The sequence below is a fragment of the Amphibalanus amphitrite genome, unplaced genomic scaffold, assembly GCF_019059575.1.
Source record: "Amphibalanus amphitrite isolate SeventyFive unplaced genomic scaffold, NRLGWU_Aamphi_draft 000089F_arrow, whole genome shotgun sequence".
Lineage (NCBI taxonomy): Eukaryota > Metazoa > Arthropoda > Thecostraca > Balanomorpha > Balanidae > Amphibalanus > Amphibalanus amphitrite.
The window spans coordinates 1,042,501-1,057,375 of NW_024881585.1; the positions used below are offsets into that span (position 1 = coordinate 1,042,501).

Here is a 14,875-nt window from a genome sequence, read left to right on the forward strand (position 1 = left end):
CTCATGGTCCTCTTGTATAACTCCCTTGTCCTCCCCTACCTTAGTTATTGCCTGATTGTATGGGGCTCGAACTATGATTCTAACTTAACTCCTATCATCACTGCGCAAAAGCGAGCGATCCGGCTTATAGCTGGTGTGAGTCGTTTGTCCCATACCTCTCCACTCTTCCATGAACTTAAACTTCTTAAGCTTTGTGATATCCTAAACAAACAGCTGCTTCTTATTTTACATGACTTTCTCTTTGGCCGTTTACCTGATGTTATTTCAGTTAGGTTCTCTTTGTACATAAGTAATCATTCTCGTCCAGTCCGTAATCCCAGGCACTTTAATGAGCTGGTCCCGACGGACAACGGGGATGAGGTGCCTAATTATCGGTTACGCAATTATCGTTTATTTTCCCCATTTTGTAGAGCACCAGTCATCTGGAACCAAGTAATTGCCTCACGTATACCTAACCTTCGCGATATCCCCTCCAGTAAAACCCTATTTAAGAAATGTCTCATGCATATCTTCATTGACAACTATTAGATTCTCCAATAGATTATAGTTCAGCTGTATTACTTACTCTTGTCTTTTCTTTTTTGTCTTTTTACCCTTATATAGTTTTTCACCCATATTTACTTTTTCCACTGTTGGTCCGGAACCACCGCCACCACATCCGTTACTTCCTTGACTAATTGGCGCGTAGTGGGACCTCAGGAAGCTGTGTAACCTATATCCCACTGCGCTTAGCCAAACACATAATGTTTAGTACTAATGATCAACGGGATTGGCACTGCACTCTATTGCTTAGCATGTATTGTTAATTCATCGATATATACATATATGCCTATTCGTACCTAAATTTATTTACAAATTTGCATTGGCCATTCAACACTACGTTACTCGTGTTGTCTTTCCAGTCCTATAATTGCCCCAGCATTGTTACCTGTTTTGTACCTGCCTAAGTTCCCCTGAACGATAATGGGATTGACCCCGGCCTAACGTTCCTCTCCGACCATCTGCCCCTACAGCTGAGTGGCTACACGGCTGCACAGGGTCCGGTCGACGCGCGGCGCCATGCTGCTGGGGGTTCCTGCGGCCTCGGTCCTGCAACCGATGGTGTCGACAGCCGATACGCCGCCCATCATCGGCGCCCTGGCCCCTATGGGCTGGAGCTTGCTGCTGCGGCACTGTTGGCACGGGGCCCGCGTTGCCGCCGTGGCGCCATCAGCCTGGGGCTGTTCCGCATCAGAACCGACAGCCCGGGGATTCTACCGCCGTAGCGCCGGCCGTGAACACTCAGATTCACGCTCAAGCGTCGCGCCATATGCCTGAGCGACGCGCTAAGCCGGCGCCCTCTGGCATCACCTCGAACGGCGCCACATCATCTGATGGGCAGCGCCACTTCATCCGACGTTCATGCCTGGGAGCGGCGCCGGATCGGCGTCACCCTGGGCGGCGCCGCCTCATCCGGCGAACAGCTTTGTTCACGCCTGAGCGCCGCGGCATTCGCCTGAGCGCCCGCCATGTCGGCGCCCTCTGGCGCCGCCCCAGGCGGCGCCACATCACCTGGTGGACGCGCCACATCATCTGATGGACGGCGCCACTTCGCCGTATGGGCGGCGCTGCATCGTCTGGTTGACGGTGCCACATCATCTGATGGTCAGCGCCACACCATCACCCGTTGTTCGCGCCTGAGCGTCGCGCGACACCGGCGCCGCCCTGAACAGTGCCACCTCATCCGACGAACATCTTCGTTCACGCCTGAGCGCCGCGCCATCTCGATGCCCTCTAGCGCCACCTTGGACAGCACTACCTCATCGGACGTTCACGCCTGAGCGCTACGCTTTGCCGGTGCCCTCTAGCGCCACCTTGGCCAGCGCCACCTCATCCGGCGATCCCAGCGCTGATCCGACAGCGCTGATGGGGTTGACGGATTGCTCCCCACAATCGCTGTTGGCGGCGCACAGGGTATAATGCTGCAGCACCCGTCCGAAGATGGACAAAGCGGGCCTTGAGCGGGCCGCAATTTCCCATTTTCTGCCATGATTTGATTTACCGTGAGCCGTGATTTTGATGATTTCTCACCCTGACGTTCTGGTTTATGATGGCGTCACCACCTCCAGCAGCCTTCACTAATAACTAACTGTCTTCCCCCTAACATTACTAATCCCTGTGATCTCCTTTCCTTGCCATCCGGTGGCGCCATCAAGTCTTCTAGTTACGCACTGTTTATATGTGTATATCGAATTGAACCTGCCTGTATAACACCCAATAAACCGCCGGTGGAAACCGGAAGCGAACGAACGAAAAAACTATAAAAAAGCCGTTTTTACGAAAAGTGTTTTTCGGCAATAACTTTTGACTCAAAAGAGCCACGACATTATTTTTGCCAACATCGTGTTACTCTCGTTGAGACGCGTCGAATGAACTATAAGATGACCTTGAAAGGTCACTTTGAAAATTTGACCAGGTCAATGTTATGACCTGACCGGAAAAGGTCATGTTGCATAAAAGTCGATCCGCAACGTCGAGCCGAACACATCTAAGGCGTTTTCAGCGCTCTAGCACGCCTCTATCAGAAGTTATTAGCGAAAAACTGTTAGATTCTGTTCGTGACCTGAGATGACCTCGGGGACATAACGAGGGGTCACAGTTGCCATTTTCCGGTTCAGTGTGTCAATCTTACCTACATCTCGATGTTTGAGAGTGTCTAGAATAGCTTTTGTGCAAAACAGACACTTTTTAATTTTATCCAATTGACTTATAATGGAGAGGCCGCAAAATTGACCTGACCTTAGGTCACAGATATCAAAATTCCGAGATTAGCATTTTATAGATAATGTTACTCTAATCAATCGCTGAAAGTTTCAAGGCAATGATTTAGTCGGTGTAGACGACTAAATGACGAGCATTCAATGACGAGCATTCTAATTTTTCTGAGGTGAGGTCACTTGGCGTGACCTGGTGACCTGACGTCAGGCGACCTGGGTCTCAAATTTTCACAACATGTGCAGAAATGATGCACAAACAGGTGTGCCAAAAACGGCGGCGCGGTTTTTGAGATATCTGCGAAAAACCGCAGGGGGGTGTTCAAACACCCCCCGACCCGGCGCGGGTTAAAAAGGCCATCGAACGATTTTGATAAAAACTACATTTTTGGAATTATTTCACCATCAGCTTTCGAATGGTATATTCCATTTCTTTTGTGCATGAAATGACCTTCCAACGAACCGTGGTGAGTGACGGGCCCGGAGGCATGGCTCGGGTCGGCGCGGCGCGGCGGCTGGCGGGGACTGGGGAGTAGGGCGGGGTGGGAGCATGGACCATCGCGCGGCTGGGCGAGTGTAGTTAAGTTTCGCGTCTCCAGGCACCAATTATTCCACCTAAAATTGCGCTAAAGCATTTATTAAAATGTCCTATGCCCAAGACAGCGCCTATCATTTACTTGCTATGCGCATTACGACGCACTTTAGCATGGCATTGGGACAGCCGATAGAACTTCTATTACACGTGCAACGAGGTGCGGAGCTCAGAGCTATATTTTTTCTTTATAACATTTTTCCCAAGGATGGGATTTATTTAGCCCATACCAGTGCATTGGTATAATAAGTAAGAAGCGGCGCCGGCCGCGACCGGGCGGCGCCATGGCAGCGGCGCCCCAGAGCTGCCCACAAAATGGCACTCTTACTCGGCACTCGCGCTTACACACTGTATGTATGTATACCGTATAGCGCGTGGCCCGGCGCGCCCGCTCGGACCGCACCGTGCTCATCCTGAGAGGCGCAAGCTCGCGCGCGTGCCAGAAAACACTAGCGAACACTTCAAACATATCACCTTCACTGTTCACATCACACTTCACATCAAACATTACAAATCTACACGCCGAGATGAACGTATAGGGCGTTAAGAAAGTAGTTAAGAAAAACTTAACAACGTTAAGAAGATCATAAGGAGTCGCCGCGGGGTCTCCCAATCTGGGAGACCCCAGCGGTCCCCCGGCAGCGCTGGCATCCGAGCCTGAGGCCGCACCAGTCGGGCCCAGTCCCAGTGCTGATCCCACCACTAGCATGGACCAATGAGGTATGTACCTACTCTGAGCGACGGGAGTGATCCGGCCCAACGGTAGGTGACATTTATTTCCACTCCTCCGGGCGTCTCGGAGTGAGTTTGCTCCGGCAGCTCGGCTAAGTGGTCGGGACGGAGGGGTATAATAAGAGAATTGTACTGAACCTGGGAGGAGGTTTTCTTAGTGTTTGCTTAGTGTTAGTGTTTTCTTAATGTTTGCTGTCGTCGGGCGTTTTTTTATTGTGTATGGCTAAGTGTTTGTTAACCACTCGAGTCATGATATGATGATTTATATGTTAGCTGGGCCCGCACCACTCGAGCTGGTCGCGAGCGATTAGCGACGCTGATTTAACCCTCGCATGTGTAGGGGGGGTCGGATGGACCCCCCCCCCATGGTTTTTCGCGAATAACTCGCGTAAAAAGCGGCCGATCGCGACGAAACTTTCAGTACCCTCGCATTAATCAATTTTACACCTACCCTGAAAATTTCATGACCCTGACCCAAATGACCTTTGACCTGTGACCTCTTTTCCGAGACCATGTTTGGCCGGAATCGCGATTCGGCGTATGTCGGCTCGCATTAGCCGCGCATTTGCAAGCTTTTCGTGGTTTCAAACGTTCAAACATGTGATTTGATGTTGCTCCCATGCATTAGGGTGGGTGTCAAGGTCACCTGAAGGTCAGGTCAGGTCATTGACCTTTGGTGACCTCGGGTGACCTCGGTTCACTTTTTCGAGTTTTACATGTTTCTAGGCTAGTTTTTGGAGCTGAACTCGAATTTAGCAACCATTTGAACCTTTACGAAGTAGTTTTGGTGCCTTCGTAACATGTTACGAAGCTGTCAGAGGCGGTTGACACGTACTACGAATACCCGTCACGACGCCTACTGGTTGACCTGACCTGACCTGACCCGACCTGGTCTAAATGCTTAAAGACATCATCTCTGATCAAAACTAACACGATATTCGTGATCAGCACCCCGAAAAACCCCTTAGCAGCCACACTTTACGACTTTCTAATAGGTCCCGATTTTCCCGACTTTGGGTCATTGACCTGACCTGGAAGGTCAACCAATGACCTAGGACCTTAAAATTGGGTATCATCGGCTTCCTCTCGTCACGGGCAACACGCTCGTTTTTTCCGCGAAGCTCTAGCTCGATCAGGGGCCAAACGGCAAGGGGGGGGGTCCAACCGACCCCCCCCCCCCCTACACATTAGAAGCTGGAAAACGCCGCACACATGCGAGGGTTAAACCGCACGCTTCTATGAATATCTAATAGATATCGTGCTAGCGTACTGCCAAAGCTGGCTGAAAACGGTATTCAGGACATAATACAGCATTCGTGCACTGCTCCCTTTTCTCTCGTGTTGTTTTGTTTTTGTCCCGTGATCTTCTTTTTTTTTTCATTGATTTCACTAGAACTTCACACTTGTCGCCCGGGGCGCGCTCGCCGCGAGTAGCCGCGAACCACCCGGGTGCTCGGAGAGTCCGGTTCTCCGAATCGATATGTCATTGATAACACACACACACGCACACACACACACACACACACACACACACACACACACACACACACACACACACACACACACACACACACACACACACACACACACACACACACACACACACCTACACACACATACACAACTTACGCATAGGTCTACATGTTATTTATTGATTAAGTCTTTGCGTAGATTTTGTTTCCTGCTTTTTTCGTACAATGCTGTTTTAGCTGATAAGGTCATCGTGGCTTCTTGCAACGAACATTGTGCGTCATGTGTCATGATAACCGTTCAATAAACTAGCCCTTAAGTGGGAACAACCGAAAAAAAAAGAAGATCATAAGGCAGAAACGACATGCCCCGGGCAGCAAGCGGCAAGCTGGACGGCCGCGACAAACGGCCGGACGGCCGCAGCAGCGTCAGCGGCAGCCGGGCAAGCACCCGCTCACCACTCCCGGTCGTCACCCCCGGCTCGGCGCGCGGGTCAGCCGGCGCGCCGCCGCCGCCGACACCAGAGGTGAATAAAACTCAAAAGCTGTCACCTACGCGATGTCTAGCTGTCGCCAATTTTTTACAAGTCCTCTCGAAACAGAAGGTACCATTTTTTGCCGTTTTCTCATCACCTTTGAGGCCTAAAAAGTAAATTTGAAAATGAGACTAGAATGTTAGAAATGAACTGATCTTTCAAATTTCAGCCTCTGGGCATTACAACGCATCGCCATATTTCAATAGTTACACAACAAAAATAAATTACTATCATTAAACTTGCCTAGGTCTGATCGACTTCCTAGCTCGTCCTGGCTTCCTGATCCAGTTCAATCAGAACTCACGAAAGGATTGTCAGTTTCCACTGATTCACTTGTCTTTGCTTCAGTAGTCAAGACCAGTTATCAACGCTCCTACCAAGTTTCTGGGACCGATGGTCATGGACCTCGCCCCAGTTGTGGCACAGATGTGACGTCCCCGGTCCCAGTCGCCCGGTCCCTCCCTACTCCGTCGGCGGCCAAGGCCGCGCCGGTCCCCGCCTCCGCTCACCGGCGACGAGCGGGGACGAGCTGTCGCGCTGTCGCCGTTTTTCCTGCGTTGTCTATGGCGCTTCACAACGCGCCGGCTGTCGCACCGGCGGGATTTTTCAGCCCCAGCTGTCTACAAAGAGATGACGCTGTTAAATTTTTGTGCCGTGGTCCATAGTGGTCTTCTATGGGAAGACAGCTCTGATTGTAGCGGAAACGGCCTAGTTATCTACTTCAAACGCATCAACTGAGATGCTCGAATCTGTCTGTTTATTCCTATGGCTGTCACCTACGCACGCAGGCGAGTAGCAGGGTTTTTTCACCTCTGGCCGACACTATCGCAGCATCGCCGGGAACGAGGATGGGGACCGGGATGGGGAAGGATAGTGGGGATAGCAAATTGGTGTTATAAGTTGAAGTAGTCTCGCTAATGTGTTGTTCGTGTCGTGAAAGAGTTATGAATGATGAAGAATTGGTTGTGCCTAAATGCTGCTACGCACTACGCAGCCTGTGTGCTGTATGTATATCACATGCTATTTGCTTAAGTTTTCCCCATTTATCACTAAAAATGCGTTCATTGTGTGACAGCCTGGCTGCATTAAGCTCTGCTTGAGCTTCGTGTTTTAGGCTGTTATTGAGGTGTGCTATGCTAGGGTTTGTTTCGTTGCGGCGCGCTTCATAGATCACCATTTTTGCTATTGTGACTATAATCATTTCAATATCACTTAAACCTACGAGAAAAAACATGATTTCGGATTGATATTCAAATCCATTGCATATAATCTTTCAAAAGATGTTCTGATACAACTGATGTATGTACGTGGTGCACTCCAGAAGTTTTGAGACTTTTTCAGTAGAGACAGTTGTCTGTTTCAGAGAAGCATGAAACTTGCATGACTCTCGAAATGGAACCTCCCGAGTCCAATGCACCTGCTTTAGCGCTCCTGTCACTGCCTGAAGGCCTGCTGATAGGCCTTCAAAGTGAAGGTGCCCAGGGCCTCTGTCACAGCCTCACTCATCTCCTCCACATCCTCCGAAAGACGGCCCCTGAGCTTTCCTGTCAGTCTGGGGAACATCCAGAAGCCACGGGGCCAGATCAGGACTGTGGGAAGGGTTACGGACGGTTTTGACGCACATCTGTGTCCGATAGTTCGTCTCCATGGTGGACTTGTGGGTGTGTGCGCTGTCCTGTTTTCAACTTTAGACGCTTGTATTATTTAAACTTGTTAACTTATTGGGATGACTCTATGTTCAAAACACGGATGAAGATTGGCTCTTTGTGTTTTGCTACTATGGTATTTATATCTTGCCTAAAAAATATACATTTTTAAAGAAAATGAGTCGCGTGGCAAAGTTAAAATGAAAAAGGGGTGACTTTGCCATCATGCCAAATAATGGTTTTTAACACTAAGAAATATCTTTAAAACATTTTCGTCCATTGTATGGGGAAGGGCCACCATCCCTAATTGTTTAATAGGAAGAAATAAAGCAATTCGAGTTTTTTTTTTTTTTTGCTCTTAAATGATGTACAAAAAGGGAGAGATATTTTACTTTTATAATATATTATATTTGTTGAAAATAATTAACTTTAATAGTAAATGATCAGCCGCTGAGCTCTATATAGGGCCTTGCCGCTGAGCAAGGAAATTCACATTTCACATCACCGACTGCTCTTGCTGAAATTGTTTACCACTATTGTTGCGTGTCCCGTTGCTATGCGACAAATCAAGGTCGTGGCTAAAAAGGGAACGAAAATTTTGATCAAGTTTTCATAAATAAATCTCTCACACTATGCAAATAAAATTTTAGGTTTAAGTGTACCTACTTAAATATCTAAAATGTTATATAAGGAATCATATGAGTTATATACGTAGAAACACTTGCTCTCTCCACATGAAAATTTCAGTCATATCGTAACCGAGATCTGAGTTACTCCGGTATTGGAGCTTTTGTCTCGTCAGTCCGCTTTGGCGCGATCGGTAGCGCATCCGTCTTTCAGCACGTAGGTCCCGGGTTCGTTTCCCGGGCTGACTATGGTATTTTTCCATTTCGACGCAATCAATTAAAATTCCGTCGGAAACAGCGTGACGCTAGAGAAACACGGTCGTATGTTTGAGTCAGTTTCACAAAAGTTTATTGACTTTTCGATAATATTTTGGGTGGATATAGGTCAGAAAAGAATGCTCTTTCCGAATATGTAGGTTTCATAGCGATTTATCAACGTTTTCAATACGTTTTGATGTTGTAAAGGACATCGCGCTCCGCGCGAATCAAATTTTCAAATTAATTTTTCATTATTAAAGGAATGGTACGGATCATCAGTTTTTGTTTGCTATTCTCTGATTACACATACATTTATCTGCAAAATGATACAACACCGATTTCATTCCGTCACGCCGTTTTCCAGCGGCATCGAGTTTCCCGTCACAATGCACGAAATCGGTCATTTTTTCAAAACTGGAGGTGCTGTCTTGCACGTGGCGCGTGCTATACTATGAAACCATGTCAATACGCTAGGCCCATCTCTCCTCTATCGAGTGGTGTAAACCGCTTCTCGCTGCGACCCTCCGTTGCCGATTTATACAGCCGGGAAGCGGGCGCCGCAGGCCGGTTTTCGCCCGATCGTCGATTTGACCGTTTCCCGTGTTAACCCTATGGCGCACGCGAGCGCGTGCTGACGGCGCACCCCTGGGCCGATCCGTCCCAAATTTTAATACAGAGGTCACATCAACCCACAGATTCGACATGCCAAATTTCACGCCGATACGCGGCGTCTTTCAGGCGCAATAAGACACATAAGACATGACACACGGATGGATGCACGCACGTCGTACAGACATGTTATAAATCATAATATAGATAGAAATTGAGAAATGGTTCAGAATAGATGATTAAGCAAAAATATTATTGTATTGGTACTCTAGGACCTTGCCGCTTTCTTCCAGTGGCATTGAGAGGAATAGAAAGTGGATGTTCTTGCGGCAACTTACCAGCACTTTTATTATTAGCGTTTTGATCTATAAAATGGTACATATTTCTTCAGCCAGTCTTACTGGCAAACTCAGTAGTTGTTGAATGATCTTGGGCCTTGGCTGTGCTGAAAAGTTGGGCCCATCTTCATCAATCTTTTACAGGGTGGGGCAGAAAGATTTACCTGTTTGTTTTCAGCCCATAACTCAAAAATTTATGGACGGATTTTAGTGAAATTTTGCATGCGGCTTCCCAACTGACTCGTGTATAACTGTTACGATCGTTTTTAATTTTATCATGGTTGTTGATGAGCTATGGCGGAGATTACAAAAAGAGCCCAAATTGCGGTGCCGATGCAGGCTGGCCACAGCGTCCGAAGCGTTCCCAAACAGCTCGGTGTTGCCATAAAAACTGCTAACAAAATAATGAAATGCCTGGAAGAGACAGGTACAGTGTCGATGAAGTCCATGGCAGGCAGAACAAGGCATGTCCGCACCAAAAAGCTGGTTGATATCGTGCACAAGATGGTGTTTCGAAATCCTAGGCGAAGCATGCGCAAACTGGCAAAGGACCTTGATTTTACGCCCAAAACGGTCAGGAGAATCATAAACGACGATTTGGGCATTAAGTAATACAAGATGCAAGGTCGACACCTGATTTCGGCGGCATCCAAGGAAAAGCGGCTACACAGGGCCCAAAAGATATTGGAGGAAATCAGAAGCGCCGGCAACAAGGTCTTCCTCTGATCTAATGAAGAGATTCCCACGGTTGAGCCCCAGATGAACTCCCAAAGCGACATAATCTTGGCAGATGGTACATCCAGTATTGATCCTGCTATCCGGACCAGTTTTGGTCGCCACAACCCTGCTGGTGTTATGGTTTGAGCTGCCGTCGCATCCGACGACTCAAAAGGACCCTTGATCTTCATCGAGGCGGGTGTGAAAGTCAACTCAAACGTTTACGTCCATCTGCTGGAGGAACATGCTTTACCTTGGGTCACTCAGTCGTTCCGAGACGGATACGTCGTCATCCAGGACGTTGCGTCGCCTCACACGGCCAACTTCACTCAACAGTGGTGCAAGACCCACATGCCTGGGTTCTGGGACAAGAACATGTGGCCATCATCAAGTCCAGACCTGAGCCCGATGGACTTCACCACCTGGGCCATCCTGGAGAGGGAGATGTGTGCAACACCACACAGCAGCATCGCTGCTCTGAAGCTGGCCCTCGACACGGCATGGTCGATTTTCGACGAGGGCACCGTGCGGCGCTCGTGCCACTCCGCAGGTTGAAGTTTCGGGGCAGGGGTGAAGACGGAAGGTGGCCATATTGGTCAATATTACCGTTGCTGAGATGTGTACATGCTACTGAATACGTGTACTAAAAATCAATTGAATATCTTTGTTCGGGACCGAAATATTTTAAGAAATCAAGAGGTAAATCTTTCTGCCCCACCCTGTATTTTGGTAATTTTTGCCTTTCTATACACCCACTGTGCATCCCTGTGTTAATTTTCAACATATAAACTTATGGTTTTAAAAAACCAGTTTGGAGATCAAAATGATGCTATATTTAAAAAAAAAAATTGAATTGCATCGTATAAGTATTTCATTTTTGCATTGATAACATGGTGGCAAAGTCACCCCATGTGGCCTGCAATTCACTTGGAAAAATCGCCACCAAAAATTTTAGCTAAATGAAGTGACAAATGGCAATTTTGTTGGATATGCTAATTTAACAATCTTGCCATGATCAACCATACCAAGTTTTAGCATCGCAGTTTGTCTAAAACATGGTTAGATAATGAAAAGTTTGGACCTCTTCAAATTTGACCATTTCAATGACTCCAATAAAATGGAGCCCAGTTAGGTATTTAGTGGTAACTTATCTCTCAGTGTTGTTTAAGCTCATACTGACATATATATGGCAAAAGTCAATTATTCAAAATAATTTATATCAGGACCAAAACGCGAGGGAACATCGGAAAGATATACAATATCAGAGAGACAAAACCATTGTAAAACACACTCATGAATGTGGAGCATTGCCAGACTGGAGAGCGGCTAAGAGTGTTAAAGAAAACATTGACAAAATGACAAGGATAGCGCTCGAGGCGGCCATTCTGGAAATAAATGAGTGCATGAACCCCAAAAGTGGTAGGATAACATTAGCAGAGACAGCCGCAAAATTGATTCTATCTGTTCATCAACTGTAATATTATATGTGAAGGTATACAGGGTGATTTATAGCCGTGTGACCGAAAATAAATGAAAACTACAGGAATTGCTTTCATGTTACATGCGATTGCCAACTGCCAAGTACCATACCAGTATAGCGCCTTTTGGGGCGACTAACGGAGCGAGCGAGGGGGTGAGTCTTGCACGTGCGAAATTTCGAGGGGGTACCTCCAACTGACTTGTGCACGGCACCCTACTAACCGGTCTCTAGCGATGTGCCAAATTTGAGCACAATCGGCCCAGCCGTTCTCGAGATCTGGAAGCGGCACCCTGCACGTGCGCACGTGCAAAATGGGTCCCGACTGGCTTTTGCACGGCACCCTACTAACCGGTCCCTAACTGTACCAAATTTGAGCGCAATCGGTCCAGCCGTTCTCGAGATCTGGAAACGACCCCTGCACGTGCGCACGTGCAGCAGCACCCCAACTCTGGCACATGGATATGCAGTGCCTAGTGGGTGCCTACCTACTTGCCAACTTTCAGCGCAATCGGCCAAGTAGTTACCGAAATATTGCAACAATTGCAAAACTGACACCTCTTCGTTTTGCACGTGGCACGTGCATAAGGGGTCACTCACATGCATCGGGAATAGTCCAATACTTGGTAGAAGGAATGAAGCTACCCTATAAAAATTACCGCGTGTAAATCGGTCAAGTGGTTGCTGAGATATAAGCCTCGCAAAAGCGTCCGCACGGCCGGCCGGCCGGCCGGCCGGCCGCTCATACTCAGAAATTTCCGTTATTCTACGTAAGACTCCGCTCGCTTCGCTCGCTCCGTAATGAAAGAGCCAAATCTGAAGTTTTGATCCCTGTATTGCATCAGTCATATACACTTTTCCTTTGACGCTCACACTCCTTTTAGACAAGATGCTCAAAATGACCACCTCGGCGACGGATGCACCCCAGCACCAGAGCCCTAAAGTTGGCTATGGCGCGGGCGCACTAAGGAAATGGAGCCAAAGAAGCTTGCAATGGCGTCCTTCAGCCGCATAATATCCTGGGGACTCTCCTAATAGACCTCGGGCTTTGCATAGCCCCAGCCCAGAGGAAGAATTGTGCGACGTTGACATCCGGCGAGTGTGGCGCCCACCGGACCTCAGCGCTCTTTGAAATCAATTTTCCGGGGTTCGCTTACCAATTTTTTTTTCCGTGTTCATCATTAAATCGTACCCCCTGTTTTGAATTTATTAACAATCCTATTAATTGTTACGGAGCGAGCGAAGCGAGCGTAGTCTTTCCTTAGATTAACGGAAATTTCTAAGTATGAGCGGCCGGCCGGCCGTGCGGACGCTTTTACGAGGCTTATATCTCAGCAACCACTTGACCGATTTACACGGGGTAATTTTTGTAGGGTAGCTTCATTCCTTCTACCAAGTATTGGACTATTCGCGATGCATGTGGGTGACCCCTTATGCACGTGCCACGCGCAAAACGAAGAGGTGTCAGTTTTATAATTGTTGCAATATCTCGGTAACTACTTGCCCGATTGCGCTGAAAGTTGGCATGTAGGTAGGCACCCACTAGGCACTGCATATCCATGTGCCAGAGTTGGGGTGCTGCTGCACGTGCGCACGTGCAGGGGTCGTTTCCAGATCTCGAGAACGGCTGGACCGATGGCGCTCAAATTTGGTACACGGCTAGGGACCAGTTAGTAGGGTGCCGTGCACCAGTCAGTTGGGACCTATTCTGCACGTGCGCACGTGCAGGGTGCCGCTTCCAGATCTCGAGAACGGCTGGGCCGATTGTGCTCAAATTTGGCACATCGCTAGAGACCGGTTAGTAGGGTGCCGTGCACAAGTCAGTTGGAGGTACCCCCTCGAAATTTCGCACGTGCAAGGCTCACCCTCTCGCGCGCTCCGTTAGTCGCCCCAAAAGGCGCTATACTGGTTATCTTCTTTGGAGCTTCCCTGTAGGTGCAGGCCCTCAGAAAAGCAGAAATATCTTGGTGTTTGCTTAACGGACTGCGTTAAATTATACAAATTACACATTTTTACTTTTTGCTGCACTGCACAGTGGGGATTTTTCCGATCTAGCACGTATTTATTCGTAGAGGGCAAACCATGGGTAGAATTGTAGCCAGATTGTGCACAGATGTTGGCTGGTGTGTCCTGGTGAGCATTTTACCTGTAAATGTGCATAATCAACATAGTATAGGGGGTTCAATTGGACCCCCCGCTCAGCCGTTTGGCCCCTGATCAAGCTAGAGCTTCGCGGAAAAGTCAAGCGTGCTGCCTATGACGAAATTAGGCCGAATATATCCAATTTCAAAGTCCAAGGTCATAAGCTGACTTTCCAAGTCAGTTTAATGACCCAACTAAAGTTGGGAAATCGAGACCTCTTGAAACTTCGCAAAGTTAGGGTGTTACGGGGTATTTTGGGGTGCTGATCACGAATTTCATGTTAGTTTTGATCACAGACGATGTCTTTATGCATTTAGGCCAGGTCGGGTCAGGTCAGGTTAGATCAATTAGTAGGCGTCCTGCCGGCCATCCATAGAAGTGCCACCTACTACTGATAGCTTCGTAACATGGAACGAAGGCACTAGAACTACTTCGTAAATATTCAAATGGCTGCTAAAATCGAAATCAGAACCAAAAACTACCCTAGAAACAAGTAAAACTCGAAAAAGTGAACCAAGGTCATCAAAAGGTCAATGACCTTGACTTGACCTTCACGTGATCTTGACACCCACCATTATGCATGGCAACAACATCATTTCACATATTTAAACGTTTAAAACCACAAAAAGACTGGAAACCGCGGATGTGAGCTGGCATACGCCGAATCGCGATTCCGGCCAAACATGGTCTCGAGAAATATGCCACAGGTCAAAGGTCAGTTGGGTCAGAGTCATGAAATTTTTTGGTTAGATGTAAAATAGATGATCTCGAGGGTACCGAAAGTTTCGGCGCGATCGGCCGCTTTTTGCGCGAGTAATTTGCGGAAAACCATGGGGTTTTATCCGACCCCTTCCCCCTCCCCCTCCCCACAAGTGCGATGGTTAATAAGGTTACGGTATGTATAATTTACGCTTGTCATCCTATTCCTAATGAATGTGTCTCAGAAAATATGCATCATATAAATCACGAAGTAAAATTAT

General features: G+C 47.9%; 1 protein-coding gene and 1 long non-coding RNA gene across 2 annotated transcripts in view; one reads left to right on the forward strand and one right to left on the reverse strand.

Moving 5' to 3' along the window:
• The window catches only part of LOC122380008, a 55,158-nt gene extending 52,815 nt beyond the window's left edge, over positions 1 to 2,343 (forward strand). The window contains exon 3 of the long non-coding RNA XR_006256269.1: positions 1,014 to 2,343. This is a non-coding gene — a long non-coding RNA (uncharacterized LOC122380008). The remainder of the gene's footprint in view (positions 1 to 1,013) is intronic.
• The window catches only part of LOC122380003 (sodium bicarbonate transporter-like protein 11), a 266,840-nt gene that overhangs the window by 200,090 nt on the left and 51,875 nt on the right, over positions 1 to 14,875 (reverse strand). The gene's annotated exons all lie outside the window — the stretch shown is intronic.